Source organism: Camelus dromedarius, chromosome 14, assembly GCF_036321535.1.
Source record: "Camelus dromedarius isolate mCamDro1 chromosome 14, mCamDro1.pat, whole genome shotgun sequence".
Lineage (NCBI taxonomy): Eukaryota > Metazoa > Chordata > Mammalia > Artiodactyla > Camelidae > Camelus > Camelus dromedarius.
Genome location: NC_087449.1, coordinates 48,451,704 through 48,467,324, shown reverse-complemented (window position 1 = coordinate 48,467,324; position 15,621 = coordinate 48,451,704). Strand labels below are relative to the sequence as shown.

At 41.2% G+C, this 15,621-nt stretch overlaps 1 protein-coding gene across 1 annotated transcript in view; it reads left to right on the top strand.

The window, feature by feature from the left end:
- Positions 1-13,635: 13,635 nt before the first annotated feature.
- ZBTB8A (zinc finger and BTB domain containing 8A) overlaps positions 13,636-15,621 on the top strand; it is a 43,823-nt gene continuing 41,837 nt past the window's right edge. Inside the window, exon 1 of the mRNA XM_010976065.3 lies at positions 13,636-13,777. The gene's annotated coding sequence lies outside the window, so the exon portion shown is untranslated. The remainder of the gene's footprint in view (positions 13,778-15,621) is intronic.

Here is a 15,621-nt window from a genome sequence, read left to right as displayed (position 1 = left end):
TTACTCCCTGACAGCACCATTCCCTTTCATGTTGCATATGTCTTCTCGTTTTCTTCAGTGCTCTTATCTCTTCCTCACTTCACACACCCGTATACACTTCACCCTGGTGAAATTTACTTCTTCTTTAAGACCCAGTCCCAGTGGACTTCCATTTCCCCAAATTCCTGCTCTAGGAGGGTGGGAACCATGCCTTTTTCTTTGTAATTCTGATACCAATTCAGATGTGTGGGGTTTCCAGCCCCACCAAGCAATTCTCCCACATTAGCTGGGTGTCCCACAATTCAACTCAATGTTGACACTATCTCCCTGGAGATAGAATCAGATCAGTCCTCTAAGACTGCTCCTCACCCCCATCAGCAGCCCCCCCGCCTTTAGAGGCCAATCTCAAGTCCAGGTTGTCATTGTGCTTCTGATCAACTGGCTGTAGATTGGAGGTTCCAAAGACTCCCTCCTCAGGTTCAATTAATTTGCTAGAGTGGCTCACAGAGCTTGGGAAACCAATTTACTTACCAGATTACCAGTTTATCATAAAAAGATGTAACACAGGAAGAGCCAGATGGAAGAGATGCATAGGGCAAGTTATGTGGGAAAGGGCTCGGAGCTTCCATGCCCTCTCTGCGTGTGTCACTCTTCCCGAATCTGTAGGTATTTGCCAACCCAGAAGCACTCCAAACCCCATTCTTTTGGATTTTCATGGAGGTATGATTGATTAGATCATTGGCTTTTGTCAGTTGAGTGAACCTCCAGCCTCTCTTCCCTCCCCTGAGGTCAGGGAGTGAGACTGAAAATTCTAACCCTTTAATCACATGGTTGGTTCCCCTGGTAACCAGCCCCCATCTTTAGGTGCTTTCCAAAAGTCACCCCATTAAGATAAACTCAAGTGTGGTTGAAAGGGGTTTGTTATAAATATCATTATAAATATCAAGACACTTTTATTGCTCTTATCACTTAGGAAATTCCAATGTTTTTAGGGGCTGGAAAATAATCACAATATAACACACACAGTATAATAGCCCTGACCACTGTTCTTTATTCTAATGGTTATTGAGTACTTCTAGGTGCTGGGGATACTTGGGTGAATGAGAGACAGCCCTGCCCCCAAGTATCTTATGGTCTGTGGGGATGACCAAGGAATTAAAGGAGAACTTTAATATGGTTTGCTAAGTGCCAAAGCATAGTGCTTGCAAGCACTGAGGAGGGGAACGCGACCTGGTGCTGGGAAAGCCAAATATTCCTGCACAACTTCTGAGATAGTCCTTTCCCATTTTCCTTTAAGGGGTCACTCTGGAAGTCAGAAGCAGTCCCTGGGAGAGTGACCACATACGTCAGATGCCCTTTCTCTCTTTTCCCCTATACCAATATTATAGTGCAGGTGCCTTCACAGCGGTGGAAATGCTCCAGTAGGCTCCTCCCCTGCCTGTACCACACTGAAGAAACAATTCTTCCATAATAGCAATCCTGGGGCCATGTCCCCAGGTGAAAATCCTCCTCTTGAGGCCTGAGACATCAAAAGTCAGCTGTCGCAAACCCCAGGGAGCCCTTCTAATATCTTCTGTTGCTTCTAATGTATTCTGAGTTTTGCTTTCAAAATCAGGAGGAACAATGAGGTGAGGCTGCAAGGAACTGCACATACTTTATTTTTAAGGAAGAAAGTATGATTCTAAAGAAGGGAGGAAGTCGTGTTGGTGACAATACTGGTGGTTGGAAAAGGTACTGATCCCGCTTTTCTGCCAATTAGAGAATGATTGTGTTTAAACATCTCCTCTTTTATTTATTTATTTTTAACACCTTTATTATATTATGATTCCTGTACAGTGAGCTACACATATTTGAGATGAATAATTTGATGAGTTTTGACAGATGTATACACCAAACCATCACCACAATCAATATAGCTAACATTTCCATCACTCCCCAAGAGGATTTTGCTTTTGTTTTGTTTTGTATTCTGCTTCTAATCAACTGGCTATAGATTGGAGGTTCCAAGTAAGAGGTAATTAGGTTTATTTATTTATATTATTGTATTTATTTATTCTTAATGGAGGTACTGGAGATTGAACCAAGGACCTCACACGTGCTAAGCACGCACTCTACCACTGAGCTATACCCTCCCCCTAAACACCTCCTCTTTTAAAATGCAAATAAATTTGCAAAATTTAAACGTCATTCTTAAATTGGTGTGAGGCATTATAGTAAAATAATCAAACTGACACGCAACAAAGTTAGAGAATGAGAGTTTTAATTATGATTGGGAGGAAGAAAATTATGGGCAGAAGGAGGGCTCGAAAGAGGCAGGAGGATGGGAGCATTATAAAGACAAACTTCGTTTACTTTGTGTTTTATTTGAATCCTGCATCAGTGAATAGATTGTAAAGGATTTTTTTTAATTAAAAAAAATTTACTGTTGACTGATCAGTAGGTGACAAACAAATTTGTTGAGTTTTAACGGATTTTTTAAAACCAATGCTGGTGAAATCTCTGAACTCCAAGGATCAAGGATCATTTTATAAGCTTCCAGGTAGAACAGTTTTCTTACCAAGGCAAGGGGATTGAACTGGCATCAGACGACTCATTAGCAAAACTGGAATCTAGAAGGCAAAGGAACATTACAGGCCTTGGAGAAAAAAAGGGAGGATCCAAGAATCCTACATTCAACCAAGAGACCACTCATATGTGAGGGTTTATGCCTTATCTTGCTCCCAGTCTGTTCCAACATCCATATCTATCCTATTTCTACCACCTGAACTTGGTTTCCCTGGCTTAACCTTGAGTTGTCTCCAAGGATTTGGCTTGGGAATCATCTTTGACTCTCTGCAGCTCCCTTGGGTGGAATGATCTATCATAGCTCTGGATCCTGGGGCCCAACCACAGGCATCACCATTCTTAGCTGGCAGTCTGGCTAGCCCTCCATAGAGATTTCCCTATGGCTAGTTGTCCTGGGTAATGTGGTCACACAAGATGCCTGCTACTTCAGTGATGATGTGGTAGCAATAGGACCCGGTGAAGAGAAAGAACAAGTACCCAGATGCATTGGTAAAACACCTACAGGTCGGAGGATGTAAGATAAACTCCACGATAATTCAGGGGCCTGACATTTCAGTGAACTTTCCAGATTCCAATGGACGAAGGCATGTAAGGATGTTTCCTTTAAAGTAAAAAGCAAGTTGCTGCCTTTCCAACACCTATCCTTAATAAGTACCCTTGATATTGTACAACTACACTTCAATGAAGAAGAAGAAGGAGGAGGAGGAGCACACTTGTAGGAATATGAAATTTGGAGGCAATATGTAGCACATTCGGGTGCTTCTCTGATCCATTTGCCAAGTAACGCAAAGGACTGAAACTCTGAGTTGGGCCCAGAGAATTAAAGATACTTTCAGCAGGTTCAGGATGCAATGCAAAAAGCAAAAAAAACCCAGGATATCAGCACAGATGGACAAGGATCAGGCAGTGCCAAGCCCTGCTGGGGGATGAGAGATGAGGGTGGGCTGACTACAGCATGTGGGCATTCTCTCTGCCAGCCTCTTTTCCGAATACTCGAGGCTAAAGAATTAATAAACTAAGAGACCATCTCATCCCAAGGCTGCTTCTCCTGAAGAGCTGGAAGGTAAAAGCTCAAAAGGGCTGCCTGTTCACAGTCATGGCAAAAGGAAATGACCCAGAGAAGTTCTGCAGTGCCTGGCATTCCCTTCTCCAGGGCTACTCCCCTCTCTCTCCTTAATCTCATCTTGACTATATTAATCATTTTGGCTGACTTGTGAACCTCAAAATCTCTGTGGCTTACAACAGAGGTTGGCAAACTTTTCTGTAAAGGGCCAGATAGTAAATACTTGGGGCTTTGTGGGACAGAGGGTTGCAGCTCCTCAGCTCTGCCCTTGTGGAGTGAAAGCAGCTACAGATATACACAAATGAATGTGACTGTGCTCTGATAAAATGTTATGAACTCTAATATTTGAACACTAAAATTTGAAAAATATTCTTTTGATAACTTTTTGATTGTGATATAATTGACATACATTATATTAGTTTCAGGTATACAATATAATGATTTAATATTTATATATATTGTGAACTGATCACCACGAGTCTAGTTAATATCCGTCACCACACAGTTACAAATTTTTTTCCTTGTGATGAGAATGTTTAAGATCTACTCTATTAGCAACTTTCAAATGTCCAATATAGTATTGTTAATGATCGTCACCATAATGTATGTTACATCCCCATAACTTATTTATTTTATAACTGGAAGTTTGTACCTTTGACCCCGTCACCCCTACCTCCCTGCCTCTGGCAATGACCAATCTGTTCTTGGTATCTATGAGCTCATTTGTTTTGTTTTATTTACATTCCACTTATAAGTGAGATCTTATGATATTTGTCTTTCTCTGACTTATTTCACTTAGCATGATGCCCTAAGGGTCATCCTTGTTGTCACAAATGGCAAGATTTCATCCTTTTTTGTGGCTGAATGATATTCCATTGTATATGTACACTACATTTTCTTCATATGTTCTTCCAGTGATGGACATTAGGTTGCTTCCGTGTCTTCACTATTGTATACAATGCTGCAATGAACATGGAGCTGCATCTATCTTTTTGAGTTAATGTTTTTGTTTCCTTCAGATAAATACCCAGGAGTGGAATCACTGGCTCATATGGTAGTTCTGTTTTCAATTTTTTGAGGAACTGCCATACTGTTTTCCATAGTGGCTGCACCAATTTACATTCCCACCAATAGTGCATAAGGCTTTCTTTTCTCTAAGGCTTCATCAACACTTGTTTTCTGTTGTCTTTTTGATAACAGATATTTTAACAGGTGTGAGGCGATAGCTCATTGTGGTTTTGATTTATATTTCCCTGATGATTAGTGATGCTGAGCACCTTTTCATGTACCTGTTGGCCATTTGTATGTCTTCTTTTGAAAAATGTATATTCAGCTCCTCTGATCGTAAAATCAGATTGTTTGGTTTTTTGCTATTGAGTTGTATGCATTTTTATATATTTTGGATATTAACCTCTTATCAGATATGATTTGCAAATATTTTCTCCCATTTGGTAGGTTTCCTTTTCATTTTATTCACTGTTTCCTTTGCTCAGCAGAAGCTTTTTAGTTTGATGTGGTCCCACTTATTTATTTTTGCTTTTGTTGCCTTAGCTTTAGGTATCAAATCCAAAAACTCATCGCCAAGACCTATGTCATGGAGCTTACTGCCTGTGAGTTTTCTTCCAGAAGTTTTATGGTTTTAGGTCTTACATTCAAATTTTGAATCCATTTTGAGTTGATTTTTTGTATATGGTATAAAATAGTGGTCCAGTTTCATTCTTTTTTTGCATGTAGCAGTCCAGTTTTCCCAACACCATTTATTGAAGAGACTGCCCTTTCCCCATTACATATTTTTGGCTCCTTTGCCATAAATTAATTGACCATATATACATGTTTTGATTACTTTCCAACCTTTCAAAATGAAAAAAAAACCCCTCAGCTTACAGGCCTTACAAAATAGTAGGTTAAATTTGGCCCGGGGACTGTATTTTGCCAACCCTTGGTTTACAACAACAAACAAATATTTATTGCTTACATTACATGTTGGCAATTGCAGGTCAGTTTCTGTGGCTCTGTGTGCTTCACTCTAGGGCATAGGCTGGGCTAGAAGAGCAGCCCCTATTTGGGTCACTATTCTTGCAGCAGAGTGGCAGAACAAGAGAGCTGGTGGAAACACCTGATGCCTCTTAAAGCTCCTGGTCCTGGCATGCTGTCACTGTTTGTATTCCATTTGCCCAAGCAAGTCACAGAACCAAACCAGTCAATGGGGCAGGGAAGTGCGCTCTGTCTCCAGAGAAGCACTGAAAGTCACATAGCAATGGGTGATGACATACAGTCCTCTCAGAGTAAAGGAAGGGAATAGATGGAAAGTCTAATACAATATACCACCCTGAACAAATACCCTTTCCCAATATGTATTAGGACAATAATAGTCAAAGTATGGTTAAAGGAGGGATGTCCCTGGTCTATAATAAGTACAAAAAGTGAAAGCAGGCATTTAAAAAGTTTTGTATAATAAATAGGCCTGCAAAAGATAGGGAACAAAAGCAATCTGATTCTTCACCACAGTTGGAGAAGCATTGCACTTCACAGCAGACAAGAGTAGCCAATACCCCCAGGGGACGTGAGTTCACAGGCCAAAATACAACCATCATGAGAAAAACAATAAACTAAATCACATGCAAACACAAAATTACATACATATAATCTAAGAATTATTGGAATAGAAGGATCCAAATTTTAAAATAGGAATGATAAATATACTTAGAGAACAGATTACATTAACAATATGAGGCAATAATGAGAAATCATAAAAAAGAACCAAGAAGAAATACTAGGCTTTAAAATATAATACCTGAAAGAAATTTAAAAATGTAATACTTGAAAGAACATAAGAGATAGGATAGATATGGCTGAAGAAAAAAACCAGTAAATTTTGAGGTCATATTGAGGACCATTCCCATAAGATAGCAAGGAAAAGAAAAGTCAAGAGACATGGAGGAGAGGAGTAGAAATGCCAAGATCTAGAAAATTAGGTGTTCCATGAGGAAGAGGAAAAATGGACAGGGATAAATAATATTTTAAATAATGAAGATAACCTTCCTAGAATTAAAGAAAGTTGAAAGGTGTTTGACTAAAAGGGCCCATAGAGTGTTAAACAGGAGTATTAAGAAAAAAATCTACACTTAGACACATTATAACAAAATCTAAGAATATCAAATGTAAAATGTAAGAAGATCACAAAGGGAAAATTGCAAAAGCTTTCATAATAAGAGCAAATTGATATACTACTTAATAGCAACACTAGATGCAAGATAAGAATAGAGATACATGTTTTGAAGTAGAGAAGGAAGAGAACTCTGATTCTAGAATTTTATATCCAGTCAAACTGTCCTTCAGATACTAGCGTATAATAAACATATTTCCAGCACACTAAGCCTTAGGTGCTTTGCCACACAAATACTGAAAGAATCTTTTTTCTCTTTTTTTTTTAATTGAAGTATAGTTGATTTACAATGTTGTATTAGTTTCTGGTGTACAGCATAGTGAGTTAGTTTTATATATATAATATATATATTATTTGTCATATTCTTTATCATTATAGATTATTAAAAGCTATTGAATATAGTTCCCTGTGCTATACAGTAGGACTTTGTTGTTTATCGATATTATATATAGTAGTTTGTATCTGCTAATCCCAAACTCCTAATGTGTCCCTCTCCCCACCCTTTGGTAATCATAAGATTGTATTTTATGTCTATGAGTCTGTTTCTGCTTTGTAAATAAGTTCGTTCATGTCATTTTTTTTTTTTTTAGATAATTGAAAACATTTTGAAGAAAGTACTCAGGATGAGAAAGAAATCCAGGAGATACTACAAGAGATAGAAGAAATAAGAGTGTTCAAATGCTTTGGTAAAGTTTATCTTAGTTTTTAAAGAAAAAAGGTTTATGTCAAATAAGATAAAAAGAGAAAAACATCTATTATAAATAATAGCAATATTGGGGGGTTAAAAAAAGACATGAGGGTACTTTCTTGTTTAGGTGAAGAAACAGATATTGATATATTTAATTATCCATAAGGGTTAAAAAAAGCATGAATATAGTAAATAAATTAAGGGCAACCACAATACAAACAAAATATATAGTTTTTAAATCAGGAAAAGAAAATTCAGACTATCCAATGGATTATATGGAAGGACAACAACAATAGCATAAAATAAATAAAACATGAAGCAAATGTAGAACATAAAATATGACAATAATAAGTAAATCCTAATTTAACTGTAAATACAACAAATGTAATTGCATTAAATTTGAAACTAAAATACCAATACTCTCAGAACAGTTTTTTAAAATCCAACAATATAATTTACCAAAGTATATATTTAAAATAAAACAAAACAAAAAAAGGAAAAGTTAAAAATAGGATAGAAAGAGCTATGCCAGGCATACATGAACCAAAAGAATCCAGAATATAGTAATCCTAATATGTAATTAAAATGAATTTTTTTAAATGAACTTAAAGTTAAAAGTGATAATGTATACGTACCCAATATAGGAGCACCTAAATTCATAAAGCAAATACTAACATAAAGGGAGAAACTGATGGGAATACAATAATATTAGGAGACTTTAAGACCTCACTAACATCATTGGATAGGTCTTCCATACAGAAAATCAAAAAGGCAATGGAGATACTAAATGACACAATAGAATAGTTAGACTTAGTTGATATTTTTAGGACATTACTTCCCCAAAAAACAGAATATCCATTCTTTTCAAGTGCACATGGAGCATTCTCTAAGATAGACCACATAGTCAGACACAAAAGAAGCCTCAATAAACTTAAAAGGCTAGAAATCATTTTAAGCATCTTTTCTGACCACAATGGCATGAAACTAGAAATCAATCACAGAAAGAAAAATGAGGAAAAAAAGCAACTGCATGGAGACTAAACAACATGCTGCTAAAAAAAACAATGGGTCAGTGATGATACCTTCAGATTTTTTATGTGAGAGAAAAATAAACTTCCATCTTAAGCCATTGCTACTTGAGTTTTCTGTCACTCTCAGCCAAATCTAATACAAATGAATCAAAGACCATAAACCATTCCCCAAATTCAGAAAATATACTCCCTTCCTTTCTGTCCATTAATTTCCAGTTCACATTTCAGGAACTGGTTTAAAATTCCATATCATTCAGTCTCTGACCACTCTAATCCACATCCACCCAAGGATGTAGTTCCTTAAGTACAGCTCCTAAAGTATAGCTCCTCTTGATCTGAAGACCCATGAACTAAAGAGACAAGCTATCTACCACATACACACCCAACAGGCAATGGTGGTACATATAGGATAACCACTATAGACATTCTGTTCAAAAAGAGCAGAAATACAGGCACAAATGAGTCACTGGTCATAGCAATTCTGAAACCCAGCTGGGCAAATGTTGGAAATTTCTTGACTAGGACTCAAGGCCTTGGGATAATCATCCATGGCTCCTGATTCTACCTTCTGGGCTCTTGGTTCTGCCCTCTGAGTAATTCTTTCTTTTGCACAAAAGATGGCCCATGTCTGCAACTGCATAGTTTTCATTGCATTCTACCAGTAGAATTTTGGGAATCTAGAAGGTATCTTTTTATTTTGTATTGCCTCTGACACTCCAAGTCCAACAATAGTGTTCCTCTGAACACTCTCTTAAAAATGTGGTCTCTTGTTAATCTTGGGGTTCATTCCATTAGACAAAATGTACTGACACAAATATCTTCAAGTCCTTCTCTGAGGAACAATGCTCTTCTGCTGAGGAACAATGCTCTTAAGATTCTTAGAATTCTATTGTTTGATTGAGAGGATCCATGAATCACATCCTTAAATCTTCAGAGTTCTTCTTAATCTAACTGAACAGTGCTCCAAAGTACCACCTTAGATCTCTCCTAGATATTAACAAAGGCTCTTACATCTACTCCCTTGACTTCATCTTTAGACTATGTTTTCCTGGCATTGCCCTGGATATAATCTATTCCAGAAGCCATTTTAACATCATTTGCCACTTGGAGAGTCTGGGAATATTCAAAACCAGCAAGTTCTGACTTCCTTTTGTTTTATAGTCCTTGCTTTGGTTTATCTCTCTCCTTTCATGTATATTTGAAGTGGCAAGAGACCAGGTGACTTCTTCAAAACTAAGCTTGGAAATCTCCTTAGCTAGGTCATTCCATTCAGTAGGTACATTTTACACTTTTCACCTTAGTGCAGGGAATAGTGTTGCTAAATTTCTGCCAACATAAAAAGGATCCCATTTCTAACAACGTCCAGTAAGATTTTTTATGATTTTCCTTTAATTCCTCACTTACAGCTTCCTCAAAGGCCATCAGGACTCTACTATTTTTTTTGAAAAAGCTCAATATTTCACTAACACTCACATCAAAGTCCTTCCATCTTCCACCCACTGCCCAGTTCCAAAGTCACATTTTTAGGTTTTTCTTATGTAGCACTTTGAGGCACCACAATCTGTGTAAGTTGTCTATTGCTGCATAACAAACTACCCGCACAACTGAATGGCTTAAAACAACAAACATTGATTACTTTGCAAGGTTTCTTAGGGTCAGGAATCTGGGAGCAGCTTAGCTGGTTGGTTCTGGCTCAGGGTTTCTCATGAGGGTTCAGTCAAGCTGTTAGCTGGGGCTGCACTCAGCTGAAGGCTTGTCTAGGGTGGGAGGATACACACCAACATGGCTCACTCACATGGCTGTTGGCAGAAAGCCTCTGTTCATCTCCACACGGCTGCCTGAGCATCCTCAGGCAGTTGGCTTCTCCCAGAGCAACTGATCCAAGACAGAGAAAGAAAAAGCAGGAAGCTGCTTTGCCTTTTATCACCAAGACTCTGAAATCTAACACTATCATTTATGCCTTATTCTATTCTTTAGAAGCAAGTCACTAAGTCCAGCTCACACTCATGCAGAGGGGAATCTACCTCTTGAAGGGAGCAGTGTGAAAGAATATGCAGGCATTTTTAAACCAACACAACATTACTCTTCTCCATATTCAACACCATATTAGAACTCTTCTCTTTGCCCTCCAATTTCAATGGGGATAGCTGTGTTATCATTTTCTGATCCTAGACTATTCCCCTATTAGAGATTTTGATCTTCTCCCTGAATTTGCAGAAATTCAGCCACTGATAATTATTCCTCTTGTATTTTCAATCTCTCTCTCATCTTCATGCTTTCCATCACCATTAAACATTTTAAAGTCTTTTACCTATTTCCCTTTCTGGCTAATAACCCTCTCTCTTTGCCTGTAGTAGCTTCAAAACATGGCCCCAAATACTCTAGCATTTTTCCACTATGAGATAGCAGCTTACCCTCTTCTGCTTGAATGTAAGTAGGCTGTGACTACTTTAACCAATGGAATATGGCAAAGGAGGCAATGCAACTTCTGTAGATGGGTATAAAAGACCATGCAGTTCCTTCCTAGTTCTCTTGGAACACTCCCTCTTGGGGATACTCCCTTTCAGAACCCAGCCACCATGCTGCAAGAAGCCAAGTCACATGGAGAGGCCATGCGCAGTGCTCCAGATGACAGGCACAGCTGAGCCTAGTTTTTAGTCTCAGCTTTGGTGCTACATCTGTGAGTGAAGAAACCTCTGGATGATTCCAGTTCCCAGCAGTTCAAGTCACCCCCAGCCATTTGAGTCTTCCCAGCTGAGACTCCAGACATTGTGAAACAGAGACAAGCCATCCTGCTGTGACTTGTCAAATTCTTGACCCACAGAATCCATGAGCATAATAAAATAGCTCTTGATTTGAGCCACCAAGTTTGGATTGGCTTGTTACACAGCAATAGTAACTGAAATATCACCCTTTACAACCAAATTTCTCAAGAGTGTCTATTCTTACCTCCTCTATTTCTTCATCCTTACATAGTCCACTAATCTGCATTTTGCTCCCATCTTTCAAGATTAATAACATTCTCTGAAGTCAATGATTTCTAAGTCATTAAATCTAACAGCTATTTTCTCTTAGACTGCTAAGAGAGGTATTCAGCACTACTGTCGGGTTCTTCCTTCCTGAATTACTCTCTTCTCCTAGTTTCTATAACACCACCCTATCCCACATCTCTTCCTTCTGCTCTAGTCACTTCTGAGACTATTTTGCAGTTTCACCTTCCTCTAGCCAGCCACTAGATGATGAAGTTGATGCTTGATTCTAAGCCTCCTCTTCTTACTTTATATTCTCTCTCCGTATCCATGGTTTTAATTCCCAGCTATACAACATTGATGACAACATTTCACATGTCCAAATACCTTTCAACATTTTGTACTATTTAGGGTTCTTCATTGTACAGAGACTGGCCTTGGCTGATTTAAACAGAAATGAATGCATTAAAAGTTCACAGAATCACAGAAAGAGCAGAGCAGAGGGGCTGGAACCCATGTTAACCAGGCAGAAACAACAGCCAAGTCGTAGCACAGAACTGGCCTGGTGAAGATACTAACAGTGCTCTCGGTTGGCCTGATAGCACTAGCACTGGACAGTGGATGCTGCCACTAGTGAGTGGCACTACCACTATGGTAACTGGAGATACTATTTTGCTGCAACTGTCACCACTGCCAGAAAAGATTCTTTGAGGTTTCTGCTTCTTGGTGTCACAGCTCCCTCTTCAAAGCCCCTAGTGGGTGCATCGAAGTATAGACCATGGCCATTGTCTTAGCTGCAAGAGATTCTGGGGAAGCAAGTTATTGGCATTTCCAGATTCTGTTGCAGAAGTTAGACTCTACCTCCCAACAATTACTCATAATGTAAGGAATTCTCCAAATATATAAATGAGTTTCAGAAGCTGAGGGGGAAGTTGAGGGAAAAAAACTCCCATTACTTCTTCCTTGCAGCAAAAAGTTTATCATCTATCTGATGTGATCTTTTGAGAAACAAGTTTGTAGAACTCTTTTGTGTGTTTTAATTAATTAAGGCTAAAATAAAATCTTTTGCTATAACAATGCCCAGGTCTTTCTGGGAGAACTGTCAGTGGGGACGCTAGCAGAATAGTTTGAGTACATCCAGCACTCCTGATACTTCACGGTTTTCGAACATGTTTTCAATTACCTGTTCAGAATGTGAGGAAATGCAACTAAACAGCAAAACAACTCAAGAGTAACACAAAAGTGACATTAAGAGATAGCTGTGAATATTCTGTATCCTTCTAATAGAGTATAATCCTTAAAAACACATAGCTACTTATTGATGAAACCAAAGCAATAAACTTTGTCCAGCATGACTGAAAATGACATGAGAGAAATCCATTAAAAAAACTAAATGTTTTCAAATTGTCTTTTTTTTTTTCAGTTTTACTATATCACAGTACTTTTCAGTATTTGACTTCAGCATAAGGAACTAGGAAACTAATTTAGTTTATAGAATTAATGTTTCTGAGTAAAAATGAAAATTCAGTGATTTAAGATTTTAGCAAATACATAACCTGATGCCTGTATTCTAAACATTAGGGACACAAATATGTCAGAAGAAAGGCTTGATGTACAATGAAACCTGCTAATCTTACTAGTTCTATATTTTTTCTGAACTTAACGAAGAATTATTTTCTCTTATCTCACCTTCTTGGGTTGTCCTCTTCAAATTAAAATTCTTGTGCCCTGTAGAGATTTAGAAAAGGTTATCCCCGACTAAAATGAGGGCTTCAATAAAGGGAAAAATTCTGTGGAGATCTCTTCCATTTGACGTTGCTTAACTTAAGTACAATAATGTCACATGTACTTATACAGTAATTGCGGGCACGCCTAAGTCCCTCCCTCTTTCCTAAACCAAATTCCCCAGATCCTAGAAATCCAGCCCTTCTGCCCTCCGGAGGCGCCTTCCCCAACGTGAAGTACAATTTAAAATTTAAGCTCCTGACTAAATAATGATTCCGTAGTCAACTGCTAGGGGATCTGGGCACCCCAGTGTCTCTGGAGGGTGCAGCGGGGTGTAGGCAAGGGCAGGGGGAGTGGGCGAAGCTGCTGGTTGGTGCCTGAAATCTGTGCGTTGCCCCTTTAATTGTGTCCCCAGCCCTCGGGCGTTTCTGTCCAACGCCCACGTCAGCAAATACCTTTTGTTTCTCTCACGTTGGGGCTACTTGTTTTAGGGCGCAAAGGAACGGCCTCGAAAGGGGGTATTTCCCTGCCGAGAACCAGGAATCTTCTCCCAGCCCGCGCGCGCGACCCGCCGGTGCGCCGCGGCCCGCGGTAAGTGGCTGCGCACGGCGCGGGCGGAGGGCGGGCGGGGCGTCGGGGCTGCCCGGGACGGGCCCACGAGCCTCGCTGCGGGCGGAGGCGCCGCGGGCTCTGGCCCCCGGGGCAGCGGTGGCGGCGGCGGGATGCGGCCCGGGCACCGCGCCCCCAGACGTCCCCCGGCCCGGAGAGCGGCGGGAGGCGCAGAGGCGAGCGGGCGCCATTTGCAGCCCCGGGCGCAGCAACGGCGGCGGCGCGCCGGCTCCGAGGGGCTGGAGACGGTCACAAAGGAGGCGCGGGCGGCCAGCGCCGAGGACGCGGCCTCCGGGCGGCGGCCGGCGGCGGGGCGCACCGGCTCCCAGACTGTGCGGCCACCCCTCCCGCGCCCGCCCGGCCGCCCGGCCCGCCCCGCCTGCGCGCCCGGGAGGGGCTGCGGGACAATGGCCGCGCCGTCGCCGCCCGCGCCCGCCCAGCCGCCCGCTCCGAGCCCCCGCGCCCGCGGGGCCCGACCCGGCCGCGGCGCGGGGAAAGGCGGAAAGGCGCGCGGAGCCTCCTGGCGGCGGCGGCGGGAAGGCGGCGCGGGGACGGTGCCGGGCGTGTCTGGAGCCGTCGGGCGCCGCGGACTCCCGGAGGGTCGGCGGCTGGCTGGGCTCCGGCTGCTTGGCGAGTGATGGGCGGCCCGCCGAATGGGGCGGCCGAGGTCCAGGGCTTCTCCTCCGCGGCTCCGGGCACTTCATCGGGATGGTGGCTGCCTGGGCAGTAGTCCGAGTTTCTCCGTACATCCTCCATTCTTTGGTTTTATGTCGTGATGCGACAGATCCGGGCTTAGAACCGGAGGCAGACTTACTCTACCTAACAAATAATTGAGTTATACTTATTGTTTTATGACGGACCCACACATACGCACGTTCTACCTATGCAGACGGCGTCTTTTATAAGTTAATTAGCCGTTTCGCCCCTTCCCTTTCAAATGCGCTTATTTATTGCTGATTGTGCCAGTAGCCAGGCTCCACATCTTTCAAAGGCGTGGTTTTTTTTTTTTTCCTTTTAAATTGAGATATAATAGACATATATAACATTGTGTTAGTTTTAGTCCAAGACTTGTTCGGAAGCGGTAGATTCTCACCTATTGGGCTTTTAAACTATATACATCAGTATTACTTCTATTAATAAACGGTTGTATTTGCAGAACTTTAGTAAATGGAGTGCATTTGCCTATATGAATTATTACACTTAATTTCACATAAAACAACCACCCAGTCAGGCTAGTGGTTATTCCACTTTTCAGATGAGGAAACGCATTAAGCGTTTAAGCGTTAAGCCAGAAGGTGGACTGTGGCAGCCTTCCAACGCCCTTGACTCCTGTTCTTGCTCTTCATTTCCTCCTAAAGTCACCTCCAGAGTCTTCCAGAAAGCAAGTCATATCGCGCCCCTGCTCAAAAAACCTTAACTGATCTTTATCAGAAACAAGTCTAAAATCCCCAATAGAAGAACCAAGGCTCAAACCTACTCTGTACTCTAGTCATCCCCAAGCCTCAGATATGGTTGGGTTTGCGGGATCCCTGGAGCAGGAGCCCTTCACCCATAACCAGAGCTCAGATGTCTTTACTCCTCAGAGCCCCACTGGCCACACAAGGGGTAAATGGGAAGTGAGAATCTAACCTGCCACCCTTTACCAAATGGGCACGTTTGGGTTAGACTATAGAATGTCAGTAGGAGGCATCATGAATATCTAAACTTCTAGGTCGCGTAAATTTCCAGCCCCTCGGGAAAGAGGGCACTCTGCCAGACCTTATCTCATGGCTTTGAAGTCACTAGTTCTGCTGTTGATAATGATTGGAGCCCAGCAAAAGCTTTGT